Here is a 17,460-nt window from a genome sequence, read left to right on the forward strand (position 1 = left end):
GCGGCGTTAGAACCGCAATGATGGTGCGGTCGCTAAGGTACAAGTCTCAAGTTGAATCGACTAAAATCTATGAGATGCAACTTAGGGTTGCGTGCAAATATTGTTTATAGGTTGCGGGTTATCGAAATTGGATGAGGAAGATCGCGTGAGTCTAAGGAACGGTACAGACTAGGACACAGGCCTTACATTAAATAAGACCAAGACCCACATCGAAGGTGCATGTGCACCTGACTATTTACAGCCACAACTTAGCAGAACCGTGAGTCGGTCAAACTCAGGATTACCTTATATAATTTGAATAAGAGAGGAATTTCCCTCTCTTTCCTTTGCTTCCGCCAGTGATGGACGACCGTCCGCTATGCTGGTTAGTAGGTCACCAATCATCATCCGCATGGATGATCCAAACCATCCATCTTGTAGCTAAATCAATTCCGAGCAACCCTTAGGTTGGTTCACATGAGGAAGAGCTCACACGTGGGCACAAATCCAACCACGAATGGACTACGCGTGGAAGGATAACTTGAAAATGAAATCCGTTTCGAATTGCCTTGGTGGCAATAAGCATTCCTGTAACATTAGCTATTGGACGAAAATCATCTCAACCATCCGATCTATGCTAGAGAGAGATCCGATTCCAACCAAGGATGCTGGGAAGATCGGGAGATCTCCTCAATCCCAAAAATTGAGGATTTCTCCGAAAGATGACTCCACTAGGAACCAGCCGCGTTCCTAAATCCCCCATGCCCGAACCTGAGAACTAACTCCCAATCTAAACCATCCAAGATGGAGAAGAAAGAATTCCGACCCTCCTAGAGATGTCGGAAAGATCGAAGATGAGACCTCCCTCGATGGAAACTTCTGGACTGACCAGACGAGTCATGAAAACTGTGAAAGCTCCGTTCGCACCCTAACTCCCACTGCGAAAGGTGACCGGACCTTGGATCATGGCTTCAAATCTGGACTGAACTAACCCAAAGACGTGGATTCTAACCACTGACATGTCGGCGGAAAAGGGAAGAAAGAAGTGGAGGATTAGCATTCCGCTGAATTCCATGAAGAGTAACTGCATAATGCTGGAACAACAACCACAAGAAAATAGGGGACGATCACAGCCGTCCATTCGCTGGCCCATCAAACAAGAAGTCTTCCCCAATATGTTAGGAGAGACAAGATGTTAAACCCACACCGTGACTCTAAAGCCCCACGCAGACCAACTATGAAATTCGTGTAGGTAAACAAGGTTGCGTACGGTGCGATCTTGCTCGAATTGGACTCTTCCTCCCACTAGAAATACGTCAGAAAGACTTATAAAAAGCCTGTGTGTAGAAGGAAGGCATCATTCCCGCGCCAGGAGAGAGAGAGAGAGAGAGAGAGAGAGAGAGAGAGAGAGAGAGAGTGAGCTCTTCTGTCCACTTGTTTCAATGCCGGACGACAGACTCAAACAAGTAAAGAAAATCAGGCACCAGAATCAGCACCCAAAATCTACCAAATTCGGTTGGCTAGCCATAGCAAGGGAATAGTAAACATAAGAGAGAGAGAGAGGAGAGGATGTACACTTTGATTTGTAACTCACTAAGTCACCAAACGAATTCCGATTCGATTCACGCTCCCACAACACCACTAAGTTTTTCAAACAAAGTCGACTCGACGGAGGTATTCACTGGACTCGTTTTGTTGGGTTGAAATTGTAGGTGTAGATCAAAGTAAGTCTCCTTCTTACATGACGACTTAAGTTAAAAATTCTAATTTAGAATTATAATTTGTTTAACCTAGACATAGATGAAGGATTAAACCCTAATCATATAATTTATATATTCTATAGTTGAATTTGAATCTAAAGTGCATGCACTAAGTTCTAACGATGTAAGATGACGCTTCGACGTAAGAGGTGAGAGAATCCTTTAAGCTTACATTAATTTAAGTTGATATGATTTTGTAATGCTCCAGTTTTCGAGACCCAAGTATACCACTTGTTTCTTGAAAACCCAGGTGTTAACTGGTAAGCAAAAGGATAATCAAACCCAATCAATGTGCGATTAATGGAACCAAGCGTAGCATAGATAAAACCCAAATAGTAACAATATCTTGGGCCACTCAGCTGGGGCCCATATACAAAACCTTAAATCCCAAAATGAACTGAAATGTTAATAAGCAAGTAGACTACTGATTTAATCCAAAATAAGTAGCCGCCTCCTGGTACGGCTCCTCGTTGTAAGGCTCCTCCTCATTTTCAACCACCTCTGGATCCTTCGCAAGTCCCTGTGTCCCTGTGTCCTCTGTACGGTTGAATATTGATGAATGAGTGGCCAACTCAGTGTGATCTCCCCTCAAGATTACACACCGCTGCCCTAAATAAGGAATAACATAAAAACATACAGATAATCCAAAACACAGTAGATGCAGTCTTATTAAGTGCATGAATGTATGTAATGCATTCACCCCCCCGGGGATGCTCATCCGTGCGAATAGTGGGCTCGTCACCCATGTAATCATCGAACTTGGGATACATCATCTAGTCGAAAACAATATGCACATCATTTATGATAGCAATAGATGTTGGTCTGTGCCATGTATGCATGATTAGCCAGTTTGTTTATTAATCCAATTACACTCAGCCATTTAAATAAGCTCACGGTCACTACAGGGATCTCGTGGCCCAGCGTAGGCTGACAGCTTGGGCTTAGTGTCCCATTACCACCATCCCCGGCCCATGATGCTACCATCTCAGGGTGTATGTAGTACCTGCTAACACATGGTCAATCAATTTGATATAAAGGGGCTACCACCAATACCGACCGGGAATGAAACGTTGAAATTACCAAATGCGGTGTTTAAAACATGACGGCATGAATGTTGTAAAGACGAGTATACTACGATATTTGGAAAAGTTGTGAAGTCCATCTCCCAAAGTCAGTTAGGTGAAACCACACATGGATGGTGAGCCTCAGGGTTAAACATCACAACCAAAACCTCCATGTTAGGGGCCTACTTATGTCGCAACTAGTTTGGTTACACCCCAACCACGAACTCTCCTTTACTAGGACTTCTCATAGAGAGATTTTAGCAATATGTGTGTCATAGCAACATAGATCGTAATATGAAAGGAAATGAGAACAATACATGTATTTTTATCAGTACATACTAACAGAGTTAACATAAGATACATAGCATGAATGATCAATTTATTCAACTAGGTAGCTTAAAGAAATCATGAGACTAACAATAGTAAGCACAAGAATTAATACATTAAATAGATAGGTCAGGTGAACGCAATCTATTTCCGCTACGGTTTATCATTGATTTTAACTAACCATTAATTTACTAAAACTACTATTTCTAGTCTAGTTAGGGATGAAAAGCTTAAGGGAAAAGAAATCATCACCAGTCGAATCGTAAAGTACTTCCAGATGCAAGTTTATGTGAGAACGTAGTGAGTTTACACTGCTCCTGTATCTCCCCGTACAATTTCATTCATGATAGATAGTGAGCCACGAGGTTAAATACTTGGGGTTAGGTGGAGGTTTGGAAAACCCTAAACCAAAGTTGTCTTGGGCTGTAATCAAGGGTGAACGAGCTCAAGCATGAGTCCCTATTTTAATTAAAATGGGTCTAGTCAGGGCCCACTTGATTACTAGATCTGCCCAATTTCCTCCTCAGACCCCTATGACGAGTCCGCCCACCAGATGGACGGCTCAGATGTAGAGTGTATCCATGAGGTGGGTTCACACGTGTAGGACCCACCATGCTAACTACATGGTACACACACACCCATATATATATATATATATATATATATATATTATACCCTTTGCTTCACCGTTCAGATCTGGACGCCAGTTAATGGGCGGCCTAGATTTAAGCTCTGCTCTTAGTGCTGCAGCCATGTAGTTGGTGGATACGTACACCAGCTAATTATCTCATGCGTGGGTCCCTGTCCAGACCTTGAATGGTCTGGATTCAATCACCAGTACGAGGTGGGTATTACAAACACGTGAGTCCCATGCAGGGCCATCACGTGTATATATATATTCTATATACACAAACATCGTTTGTTTCAACGTCCAGCTCTGGACGTCAGTTGACGAACGGTCCAGATCCATTGTCCATAGATGGACAGTCCAGGGATAACGTCCACAAATGGATGGTGTAGATTACAAGGCGCACACAGCGCGTGGGACCCACAGTATGGCTGACATCGGCCAATTGGTGGACTCACCAAGCTTTTGCGCGTGAGTACAACAATCGACTGATTGGAAGGCTATTCCAGCCAAACTGCCTCCTACCGTCAAGTCCATGGACAGTGAGGGCACACTGCACCCATCATTGTATACTTCACTCGTGTACAAAGTGCAGGGTGGGTCCCCACCCAGTTGGCAAAATGGTGGACAGTGTGGATCTGCAGCAAGGTGGCCATGTGGCAGACTTTGGATGGTCCAGATCCCACGCACGAGCCAGGTGGGTTTTGTAATCATGTGGGTCTCATGAAGGGTTATCATGTATACGTGATACGTACACGTACATACATATCAATGTGGGTCCCTCATTGGGCCCACCAGGCACCTATAGTGTACGCTACCACTATAATAGCACGTACACAGGAGTTCATGGACTCAGCTGACAGTGTGGGATGTCCCAAGCATGCAGCGCACTTGGGATTTGAGTGAGGCCCACCTGCAATTTGCAGGGCCCGGGTCGGCAGACAGCCCACCATCTTCAACGTAAAAGAAAAGAAGGGAAGAGGGTCTCCATGTAGGTGCCGTTTGAAACCTCTGTCGGTCCTGATTTCCGGCACCAACCTGACCCGTGCATGGACTGGAACCGGGGCCTACTTGGGACCCGATTTCTCGTCCAGATAATGGCCCACTTGCTGGCCACTTTCAGCCCAAGACAGAGCTTGCTCAGGTGCCGTTTTTCTGCCACAGCTTCGGCCCAGATTTCTGCCATTGATTGGCCTGATTCAGTGCCAGAGATCGAGCTACCATGCAACTGATTTCAGCTCGCACTGCTTCACCCTCTCGACCTGCTTTTGGACCCCACATACGGTCACTGTTTGGCCGATCAGTCAGCACAAAACAGGGCCTAATTTGTTTAGTCCGTTTTGGGTTCCTAATACGGCCATTGTATTGGTCCAGTTCTAGCCCAAAACGGAGTTACTACCTCACCTAGTTTTGACCCAAATCCCAGCCATTGTTTGGCCGTTTATCCTAGCTCAAAAAAGAGCTTGACGGGACCCTGTTTTCTGCTTGAAAGATGGCCGCCGTTTGGCCTGATCCTGGCCCAAGACAGACTCTACCGTTGGGTCTGATCTCAGCTCCAAGGTACTGCCATTTGCATGGCCTGCCTTCAACCCAAATAGGGTTTCAGGTTAAAACAGAGACATGAACTCAGCCTGGCTCCACAGGCTCTCGGTCGGGCTGTTTTTAGGCAAGGATGGACGGTGGCAATTCATCTCCCCCGTCTGCTTACAAGTGGTCGAACGGCTATACTGTTTCGTTAACCTAGGCCCCATAGAGAAACTGAACGGATTAGATGGTCCGGAAAATGATCATGGTGGTTCACTCAAAGGCTTGAACATGGTCGGTTAAAACAGAGAGGAAGGCGGGAGATATTTGTGTTTGGAAAAGGGTCGGTCAAGACATGTTTGACCGAGCTAGAGAACTTGGTGCACTTTGCACATAAGTGCTTTTAGTGTACACGTGTTGTGCAAGGACCCACTGAAATGCTAGTGTCATAATCTAATCCCCATCCTGTGTATGTCGAGTTCAAGTTTTTGGTTAGTCCAAATTTATTTTAGTTTAGTGCGGGTTTAAAAGGTAACACCCATGTACTGAAGGTACGGGATGTTATAGTTTATCCCCATAAAAAAAATTTCGCCCTCAAAATTACCTGAGGTTTGTTACTGAATAGGTAAGGGTACTTTTCCCTAACTTCTGCTTCTCATTCCCATGTCGCTTCTTCCTCCCCATAATGTGACTAAAGAACCTTGACTAGAGGTATAGTCTTCGTTCGTAGGACCTGCTCCTTGTGGTCCAAGATACGGATAGGTTCCTCAGTGTAGTAGGCGTTATCTGTCAGCTCGATCTGCTCCCAACTAACGATGTGCAATACATCTGGTGTATATTTCTTCAGCATGGATATGTGGAAGACATTGTGGATATTGGCCAGCGCAGTAGGTAGTGCAAGGCGGTATCCCACGGCTCCCACATGATATAGGATCTCGAAAGGTCCGATGAAACGTGGTGCTAGCTTCCCTTTCTGACTGAACCTCATCAAACCCTTCATAAGGGACACCTTCAGGAATACGTGGTCACCAGCTGCAAACTCCAAGTCACGACGTCGGTTATCCGTATAGCTCTTTTGTCTACTCTAGGCAGTACGCAAACGTTTCCTGACTACATTAATGACCTAAGTAGTAGCCTGGACTAGCTCGGGACCCAACAAACTTCTCTCTCCGATTTCTGCCCAACAATGAGGGGCTCAGCAAGGGCGACCATAGAGAGCCTCATATGGTGTCATGCCTATGCTGGACTGGAAACTGTTATTGTATGCAAATTCTGCTAATGCCAAGTGATCGTCCCAATTGCCCTGAAAGTCTAGGATGCATGCGCTTAGCATATCTTCTAAGATTTGGTTCATCCTCTCAGTCTGCCCGTTGGTCTGAGGGTGAAATGCCGTACTGAACTTGAGTTCCGTGCTCAATTCTTCCTGCAGTCTCTTCTAGAAGGCAGAAGTAAATCTAGAGTCTCGATCTGATATAATTTCTCACGAAACTCCATAGGATCGCATGACTTCCCAGATATATAGCTTTGCCAAACTATCAGTAGAATCTGTCGTGCAGATCGGGAGGAATCTGGCGGCCTTTATCAACCTATCGACAATGACCCAGATCCTAGGAAAACCAGATATGAAGTCCATAGAAATGCTGTCCCATTTCCATTCGGCTAAGGGCAGTGGCTGAAGGAGTCCAGCAGGCTTGCGATGCTCGGCCTTGATCTTCTGGCACACCATGCATTTTGCCAAAAAGTCAGTGATGTCCCTCTTCATATTGCTCCACCAATACTGTCATTTAACATCGTTGTACATCTTGGCACTTCCTGGATGGATAGCTAACTTAGAATGGTGGGCTTCTACCATTACTTCCTTCCTCAATTCGGCGTTGTTTGGGACACATACTTGTCCCTGATACTGAGGACGCCGTCGTCACCAACCCTCCAGTCAGGCATCGCTTCATTCTTGCACCTTTCTTTCATCTTGATGAGCCATTCATCCTGGTCTTATACGGAGATCATATGTCGGACCAGGGTTGGCTTTGCAGTCAACAGAGCCACATAGGCATCAGGTTCGTTGAGGGTGAGCTGGATATCGAAGTCCTATACAAATTTCATCATCTCCCACTCTTTGATCATCAGGGTGGCTACTAGCTCGTGCTTCTTTTTCCGACTCAAATCGTTGGCTACGGAGTTTGTCTTGCCAGGGTGGTAAGAGATTTCGAAGTAGAAATCTTTAAGAGTCTCCATCCACCGATGCTGGTGCATGTTCAAGTCCTTCTGCATGAATATGTATTTCAGGCTCGTGTGATCGCAGAATAAATGAAAATCTTCTCTGTACAGGTAATGCCTCCATATCTTCAAGGCAAATACCATGGCTGCTAACTCCAGGTTGTGAGTCAGGTAGTTCTCTTCGTGCTTCTTCAATTGACGAGAGGCATAAGCGATTACTTTGTCGTTTTGCATCAGAATGCAATTGAGGCCCAACTTCGAGGCATCACTGTATACCATGAACTTCTCTCCTTCTTGTGGGAGAGTGAGCACCAGCGCAGAAGTTAATCTCATCTTCAACTCCTGGAATGCCGCCTCTGCATTCTCATCCCATGTAAATCGGGCGTTCTTCTTTATCAGTTGCGTGAGCGGTCGCACGATTCTGGAGAATTCCTTAATAAAGCGTCAATAGTACCCGACCATACCTAGGAAACTCCGAACCTCGGTCACTGTGGTGGGCTGTTCCCACTTAGATACTGCTTCCACCTTAGTCGGATCGACCATTATTCCTTCTACCTTTACTACGTGCCCTAAGAATTTCACTTCCTGCTCCCAGAACTTGCATTTGGACAACTTAGCATACAGTTGGTTATCCTTTAACATACTTAGGACCATACGCAGATGTTGTTCATGCTCCTCTTGGCTCTTAGAATAGACCAAAATGTCATCAATGAACACGATCACGAATTGGTCTAGGTAAGGCATGAAGACTCAGTTCATGAGGTCCATAAAAACTGCCGTAGCGTTCGTGAGATCAAAAGACTAACCAGGAACTCGTAGTGCCCATAACGAGTTCTGAAGGCCGTCTTTGGGATGTCCTCATCCCTGATCCTCAGCTGGTGATATCCTAAATGCAAGTCTATTTTGGAGAAGTACTTAGCATTTTTCAACTGATCGAATAGATCGTCGATACGCGGTAGGGGATATCTTCTCTTAATCGTCACATCGTTTAGTCTTTTATAGTCTATATAGAGACGCATTGACCCGTCCTTTTTCTTGACAAAGAGAACCGGCGCTCCCCAAGGAGAAACGCTGGGACGGATAAAGCCCTGAGCTAACAACTCATCAATCTAACTCCTCAACTCCTCCATCTCGCAAGGAGGCATGTGAAACGGAGGAAGTGATATAGGAGCAGGTCCTGGCTTAAGGTCAATGCAGAAATCCACCGCCCTCCTCGAGGTTAGCCGTAGTATTTCTTAAAATACTTCGGGAAAATCTTGGACTACCGGTATCTGCCTGATGGTGACTTCTACTGATTCAGCTTCCTCTAGAGCCTGTAAGCTCAAAAATTCTTGTCATCTGTCCCTCCCTCTCAAAATGAAAGAGGCCTGCCCTGGGATGGATATGGCCACCGTCTTGTCGTGACAATCCATGACTGCACGTACCAATGTGAGTCAGTCCATCCCAAGGATGATGTCAAACTGTATGACATGCATGACGATTAGGTTCACGGCAACCTCGAGATTTGCGAGCATGATGGGACATGCTCTATGCACTTTTCTGTTTCTATAAATTTACCCATAGAGGATGCTACAACTAAGGGGGCATGCATCCGAGTTGTGTTTAGTTCTAATCTAGATGCAATAGTAGAATTAATGAAAGATAGAGTTGCACCAGAATCAAATATAGTGAGTACAAGGGTACCGTTAATGTAGGCGGTACCATGAATGGTCTGAAGGGGGTCCTGTTCGGCCTCTGTGACAACTACAGCATATACTCGTGCTGGGGGAGCCCTATGCTCGGCTGGGGGCCCCTGTCTAGGCTGCTGAGGCCTGGGCACTGCCCTAGCTGCCGTTTGGTTCTACAGGGGTCGGTTTACTGGAAGTGGAATACCCTGATTCCTCATCCGCTAGAAGCAGGTCCGGGAGATGTGGTTTGATTTACCACAGTATCCACAGCTTCCACCTGAAGGCAGGGATGGAGCTTACGCGAGTAGCGGCCTGAACCTCCTTATTGGAATAGGTGGGGTAGGAGGATGCTGCCTTGGTCGGATCGGGGCATCCCAAGCAGGTAGACGAGAGCGGATGATGCGCTCAAAATCTTTTTCCACGTGCATTGCCTTATCCACCAATTCTGGGAAGTTTCAGAATTCCCAGGTGCATAGCCGAGGTTGTATCCCTGGCTTCAGCCCCTCCTTAAACTTCTCTAACTTATACACCTCATCCTCGAGGGCTTTGGGTACATATTGGGATAGCTCATCAAACCTCGCCTCATACTGGGTGACCGTTAGGTTTCCTTACTCCAACTTCAGGAATTGTGCGATCTTCTTACTTTGACATGACCGTGGAAAATACTTCTCCAAAAACTTTATTTTAAAGCCAGCCCAGGTCCAGGCGTACCCAGTTAGCACGCTTCTTTGTACATTTTTCCACTAGTTTTTAGCCTCTCCCTCAAGCAGGTACGTGGCCTAGCTGACCTTTTGAGTGTCGGAGCACTCTAGCAGTCCCATCATCTTGGCAATCCTTGCCAGCCAATTTTCGGCCTGAACCGGGTCAGGCACTCCTTCGAAAGTCAGTGGGCAGAGCCTTAAGAAGCGATCGAATAGGTCGGCGCCTCGTGCCTCTGTATCACGTGATGCCCCCCCACAACTTCACAAGGTTTCCATCATTAAAGCGTGTGAGTCTTGTTGCTGTTGCATGAAGGCAACCTGCTGCTGCTGCATAGTTGCTGCCATCCGTGCAAAGGCCGTGAAGGCGGCAGTCCCCATAGGCGTATCTTCGTATACGTTGCCTGAGGGCTCAGCCGACGGCATTCGTCGCCCGAAATGCGATGAGGGCAGCCCTGATGCAAAGATTTGAGGAGAGGGGGAGTCTCCTACGGCTTCCGATCCTGCGTCTCCGTTCGCCTCTCCAGGCGGAAGGCCTGGTGTGTAGACAGGGCTGCGTTCCCTCTGGCATTCGGTCAATGGAATGGGGTGAATATCAACCGTATTAGTTCATTGAGATCATAATACGGGTGGCATGGCTCCCTGTGAAGCTAAAAATTACACGTTTCATGTATCGGGGAATGATTTCAGTTAGTTGTGAAATAATACAAGGCTAGAGGCCTTGTTACTTGCCTGCCGTATGACATACGAGTTAAGCTCCTAAGCTTAACTAATACCTCTTATTAAAATTTCAAGGGGTTTAAAGGTTTTGTTTCTAAGTTCAGATGACTAATTTGTCATTTTTCAAGAAGTTCTAAATTGTTCATTCAGTTAACGAGGGTCTAAGTGTTCTTTTTCTATGTTCATTCATCCTAGTTACCCTTCTAAGGGAGAATTTCTAAGTTTTGCCTAAGTTAATCTTTCAAGGTTTGTAAGCTGGTCCCACAGCCAGGCTGTCTCATACTCCACTTTGATACTAACTTATAACGCCCCGGTTTTTATACCTCTCGTTTCTTAAAAACATAGGTGTTAACTGGTAAGCAAAAGGAAAATCAAACCCAATCAAAGTGTGATTAACGGAACCAAGCGTAGTATAGATAAAACCCAAACAGTAACAATATCCTGGGCCAATCAGTTGGGGCCCATATACAAAACCTTAAATCCCAAAATGAACTGAAATGTCAATAAGTAAGTAGACTACTGATTTAATCCAAAATAAGTAGTCGCCTCCTGATACAACTCCTCGTTGTAAGGCTCCTCCTCGTTTTCAGCCACCTCTGGATCCTCCCCAAGTCCCTCTGTCCCTGTGTCCTCTCTACAGTTGAATATTGATGAATGAGTTGCTAACTCAGTGTGACCTTCCCTTAAGATTATACACCGCGCGCCCTAAACAAGGAATATCATAAAAACATACAGATAATCCAAAACACAGTAGATGCAGTCTTATTAAGTGCAGGGATGTATGGAATGCATTCAACGCTCAGGGGATGCTCATCCATGCGGACAGTGGGCTTGTCACCCATGCAATCATCGAAATTGGGGCACATCATCCAGTCGGAAACAATACGCACATCACGTATGATAGCAATAGATTCTAGTCTGTGCCATGTATGCATGATTAGCCAGTCCGTTTATTAATCCAATTACACTCAGCCATTTAAATAAGCTCACGGTCACTACGGGGAGCTCGTGGCCCAGCGTAAGCTGACGGCTCGGGCATAGTGTCCCATTACCACCATCCCCAACCTATAAGGCTACCGTCTCAGGGTGTATGTAGTACCCGCTAACACGTGGTCAATCAATTTGATATAAAGGGGCTACCACCAATGCCGACCGGGAATGAAACGTTCAAATTACCAAATGCGGCGTTTAAAACATGACGGCATGAATGGTGTAAAGACAAGTATACTACGATATTTGGAAAGATTGTTAAGTCCATCCCCCTAAGTTAGTTAGGTAAAACCACACATGGATGGTGAGCCTTAGGGTTAAATACTACAACCAAAACCTCGATGTTAGGGGCCTACTTATGTCGCAACTAGTCTGGTTACACCCCAATCATGGACTCTCCTTTACTAGGACTTCCCATGGAGAGATTTTAGCAATATGTGTGTCATAGCAACATAGATCGTAATATGAAAGGAAATGAGAACAATACATGTATTTTTAGCAGTACATACTAACAGAGTTAACATAAGATACATAGCATGAATGATCAATTTATTCAACTAGGCAGCTTAAAGAAATCATGAGACTAACAATAGTAAGCACAGGAATTAACACATTAAATAGATAGGTCAGGTGAATATAGTCTATTTACGCTGCGGTTTATCATTGATTTTAACTAACCATTAATTTACTAAAACTACTATTTCTAGTCTAGTTAGGGATGGAAAGCTTGAGGGGAAAGAAATCATCACCAGTCGAATTATAAAGTACTTCCAGATGCAAGTTTATGTGAGAACGTAGTGAATTTACACTGCTCCTGTATCTCCCTGTACAATTTCATTCATGATAGATAGTGAGCCACAAGGTTAAATACTTGGGGTTAGGTAGAGGTTTAGAAAACCCTAAACCAAAGTTGTCTTGGGTGTAATAAAGGGCGAACAAGCTCAAGCATGAGTCCCTATTTTAATCAAAATGGGTCTAGTCAGGGCCCACTTGATTACTAAATCTGCCCAATTTCCTCCTCAGACCCCTAGGACGAGTCCGCCCACCAAATGGACGGCTTAGATGTAGAGGGTATCCATGAGGCAGGTCCACACGTGTAGGACCTACCATGCTAATTGCATGGTATACATGCGTGTGTGTGTGTGTGTGTATACACCCTTTACTTCACCATTCAGATCTGTACGCCAGTTGATGGGCGGCCCAGATTTAAGCTCTGCTCTCAGTGCTGCAGCCATGTAGTTGGTGGATACGTACACCAGCTAATTATCTCACAAGTGGGTCCCTGTCCTGACCTTGAACGGTCTAGATTCAATCACCAATACTAGGTGGGCATTACAAACACGTGAGTCCCATGCAGGGCCATCATATATATATACACACAAACATGCTTTGTTTCAACGTCCAGCTCTGGACGTCAGTTGACGAACGGTCCAGATCCATTGTCCATAGATGGACAGTCCAGGGACAGCATAGATTACAAGGCACACACAGCGCGTGGGACCCACAGTATGGCTGACGTCGGCCAGCTGGTGGACTCACCGAGCTTTTGCGCGTGAGTACAGCAATCGACTGATTGGGGGGCCATTCCAGCCAAACTGCCACGTACCGTCAACTCCATGGACAGTGAGGGCACACTGCACCCATCATGGTATACTTCACACATGTACAACGTGCAGGGTGGGTCCCCACCTAGCTGGCAAAATAGTGGATGGTGTGGATCTGCTGCAAGGTGCCCACGTGGCAGACTTTGGTTGGTCCAGATCCCACGTACGAGCCAGGTGGGTTTTGTAATCATGTGGGTCCCATGAAGGGTTATCATGTGTACGTGATATGTACACGTATATACATATCAATGTGGGTCCCTCATGGGGCCCACCACACGCCTATAGTGAAGGCTACCACTATAATAGCATGTACACAGGAGTCCATGGACTCAGCTGACCGTGTGGGATGGCCCAAGCATGTAGCCCACTTGGGATTTGAGTGAGGCCCACCTGAAATTTGCAGGGCCTAGATCGGCAGACAGTCCACCATCTTCAACGTAAATGAAAAGAAGGGAAGAGGGTCTCCATGCAGGTGTCGTTTGAAACCTCTGGCGATCCTGATTTCCGGCACCAACCTGACCCGTGCAACCGGGTCCTACTTGGGACCCGATTTCTCATCCAGATCATGGCCCACTTACTGGCCACTTTCAGCCCAAGACAGAGCTTGCTCCGGGGCCATTTTGCTGCCACAGCTTCGGCCCAGATTTCTGCCATTGATTGGCCTGATCCAGTGCCAGAGATCGAGCTACCATGCAACTGATTTCAGCTCGCACTGCTTCACCCTCTCGACCTGCTTTTGGACCCCACTTACTGTCACTGTTTGGCCGATCAGTCAGCAGAAGACGGCCTGATTTTTTTAGTCCATTTTGGGTTCCTAACACGGCCATTGTATCGGTCCGGTTCTAGCCCAAAACGGAGTTACTACCTCACCTGGTTTCACCCCAAATCCCAGCCATTATTTTGCCGTTTATCCTAGCTCAAAACAGAGCTTGACGGGACCCTATTTTCTGCTTGAAAGATGGCCGCCGTTTGGCCTGATCCTTGCCCAAGACAGACTCTACCGTTAGGTCTGATCTCAGCTCCAAGGTACTGCCATTTGCATGGCCTGCCTTCAACCCAAACAGGGTCAATGATTGGCTCGGTTTTAGGTTAAAACAGAGACATGAACTCGGCCTGGCTTTCAGTCCGAGGACACACCCATTGCTTCGCTGGGTCTTGGCGTGAAACGGGTGCTGCAATAGGGTCGGTTTTCACATCGAAGTAGAGCCCTGGTTCGGCTCAGCTCCAGTGCAAAAACATGGACCCAGTTTACCTCTTCCTTGGTTCGCCTAACAGCCATTTATTGGCTTGTTTTTTTGAGTTGATCTCGAAGCTCTACAGAGAGCTCAACCAACCTCAAATGGGGCCTGAAACGGTGCCCTGATTGACTGTTTTGCAGCCTGACGTGAGGCCATCACTTGGCTTGACTTCAGCCCTCCAAACATTACTACAGTTGGACCGATTCTCAGCCATTACTTGGCATGGTTCCGGTCCAGACGGTGCTTTCCCAACCTAGCTAGAACTTATGGGAGATGGAAGGAGAAATGGTCACCTGTGGTGGGTGGGTGTCGTCCCCTGTTTTCGAGCAATAACAGCGGGAGATTACTTGTTGTTTTTCCTTACTCTAAGCACTCACTGATTTCTCTCATGGTGTGAATTCTTAGGGCTACAGTGCCCCTTTTATAGTTAGTGGGAGAGAGGGATGGACGGTTGGGATCATCCTTACCGTGGACGGCTGAGCTTTGTCCTTCCAAAGAGGAAGGGCGGTCTTCTCTCTCTTCCCTCCACAGGCTCTCGGTCGGGCTATTTTTAGGCAAGGATGGACGGTGGCAATCCATCTCCCTCATCCGCTTACAAGTGGTCGAACGGTTATACGGTTTCGCTAACCCGGGCCCCACAGAGAAACTGAACATATCAGATGGTCCGGAAAATGATCATGGTGGGTCACTCACGGGCTTGAACATGGTCGGTTAAAACAGAGAGGAAGGCGGGAGATATTTGTGTTTGCAAAAGGGTCGGTCTAGACATGTTTGACCGAGCTAGAGAATTTGGTGCACTTCGCACATAAGTGCTTTTAGTTTACACGCGTCGTGGGGGGACCCACTGAAATGCTAGTGTCATAATCTACTCCGACTATTTGTATTAGGGACCCTTCATGGGACCCTAGCCCATACTGTGGTGAAGGTGAGGCCCAGGTGGACCGTTATGCTCTTCTTTAGGCTATTTTTTGGCCCATGTGACGCGATCTGTTGATCGGTTGGACCTGATATTTGTTTTCAACGGTTAATATCCGGTACTGGTTACGATGAAGGCGTGGTTTGCCACTAACTAGTTCTTACGTATTGGTGACAAGTGTGTTGCAGCAATTTCCATTGACATAAGAGCATTAATTTAGATTGTTTGGTTAGCCTTACTTTCTTGATTGTCACAGGGTGTGTTCTGGCTCCTGGAGTCCCTGATGGATGACTTTAATGTCGACCGGAATCCCCATCCTATGTATGTTGAGTTCAAGTTTTCGGTTAACCCAAATTTGTTTTAGTTTAGTGCGAGTTTAAAAGGTAACACTCGTGTACTAAAGGTACGTGGTGTTACAGCTTTATTTTGCCTTTTACATGCCTTCATGTTACTATAATTCTCTCCCTGCAGTTGTTTAATTTACCACCAATAATTATTTATCCCTTTGGAATTATGATATGATGTTAATTACGAGTGATCTTTATTATTTTTGTGGTGATGGATACAAGCTCTGCCCTTTCTTTAACCAACTTTGTTGAGTTACCCCTTGCTACTCTTCTCTTTATTGGGTTTGCCATTGACACTCTCCTCTTTGTTGAGTTGGCCATTGCTACTCTCCTCTTTGTTGAGTTAGCCATTACTACTCTCCTCTTTGTTGAGATGGCCATTGCCAATCTCCTTTCTATTGAGTTAGCCATTACTACTCTCCTCCTTATTTTGTTAGCCTTGTGCTATCTGCCTTTAAGGCTTGGGCATGTATCTTTGGATTTCAAAACTCCCATTATTCATTTTACACTTTCTTTAATGCAAGTGATGTGTTAAAGATATCACAACTGGTGATTTAAATATTCTATCATGGACGTAATGCACTCTGGGTAGAGGCCATCTTGGTCGATGCGTAATTCTATGGGTTTTGGGTAGTGGTGAAGAAATTGATGTAAGTAATTCGTAATGCGTGTTAGATACTTTTGGCATTGGATGTTGTAGATAGTCACTCCATGAACAAATCGTGTCACGCAATTCATCTGACTCATGTATTGTGCTGCCTCGTGGTGTTCATGTAAATCCACGCTAGTGTTAGACATGCCGACGAATCTCTTTAGTGTGAGAATGTGGGGCTAGCCGGAGTTTTCTATGAATTATATTTCACATTGTGATGATCATTACATATGATGAGCAGCACACACTTTGATTTGCATGCATTCATGTAGATTGGTTGCGCATGCTAATACCTCTCATAGTAGTAGAGTACGAGACGTATCAGAATCAATACATTACTTTTATGAACCTCTTGAATTATTGTTAATATTAAAGGATAACCATCACTATAAATAAGGTGTTGATCCTCTCCAACTGTACAGATGATGTACAGATTGAAGACTTAGAGGACTATCTCCCTATGGAAGATTATACTGAATGAATAAGAAGATAGTTTTATGATTTAATTTTATATTTTTGCTGCGAACTCGATAATGTAATAAGCTCTCATTGAGAGGGCATTTGATAATTTATTGAATACTTTTACTCTGATAAAATAATAAATATAGTCGATTTTATTCTCATGAATGGTTACCTTCATGAATGTAACTGGATGTGATCTAAATGAAAAAAAAAAAAAAAGAAATAAGAAATAATGTGTGATTTTTAAAGCATCCAATTTATACATTATTAACACCCAGAATTCTCGGGCACGAGTATGTACTCGGGCCGCAAAAATTTTGAGATGTTATAGTTGGTATCAGAACATAAGAATGAGATTAACTGGGCCTGAGAAAATGTACCATCATTAGCTTTATGCGACTAGGATATGAACATGAATTAGATACATATACTTAATTGGATTCCTAAAAGAACTAGGAAGTTGAGGAATTAGAAACACCTATCCAAGTTCTCCATTGGAAATATTAAGTTAGATGTGGAATTTAGAGACTATGAATATAGGTACATTTAGAAAAAAAATTCTCAAAATCCCATATAAACTTGTTATGAACTAAAATTCATCCTTAAACAAATTTTCAAGCAAGAAAAGCTACTTTCCCAAACCAGAATCGGATATTTTGCAATTTTC

Source organism: Magnolia sinica, chromosome 11 (assembly GCF_029962835.1).
Source record: "Magnolia sinica isolate HGM2019 chromosome 11, MsV1, whole genome shotgun sequence".
NCBI lineage: Eukaryota > Viridiplantae > Streptophyta > Magnoliopsida > Magnoliales > Magnoliaceae > Magnolia > Magnolia sinica.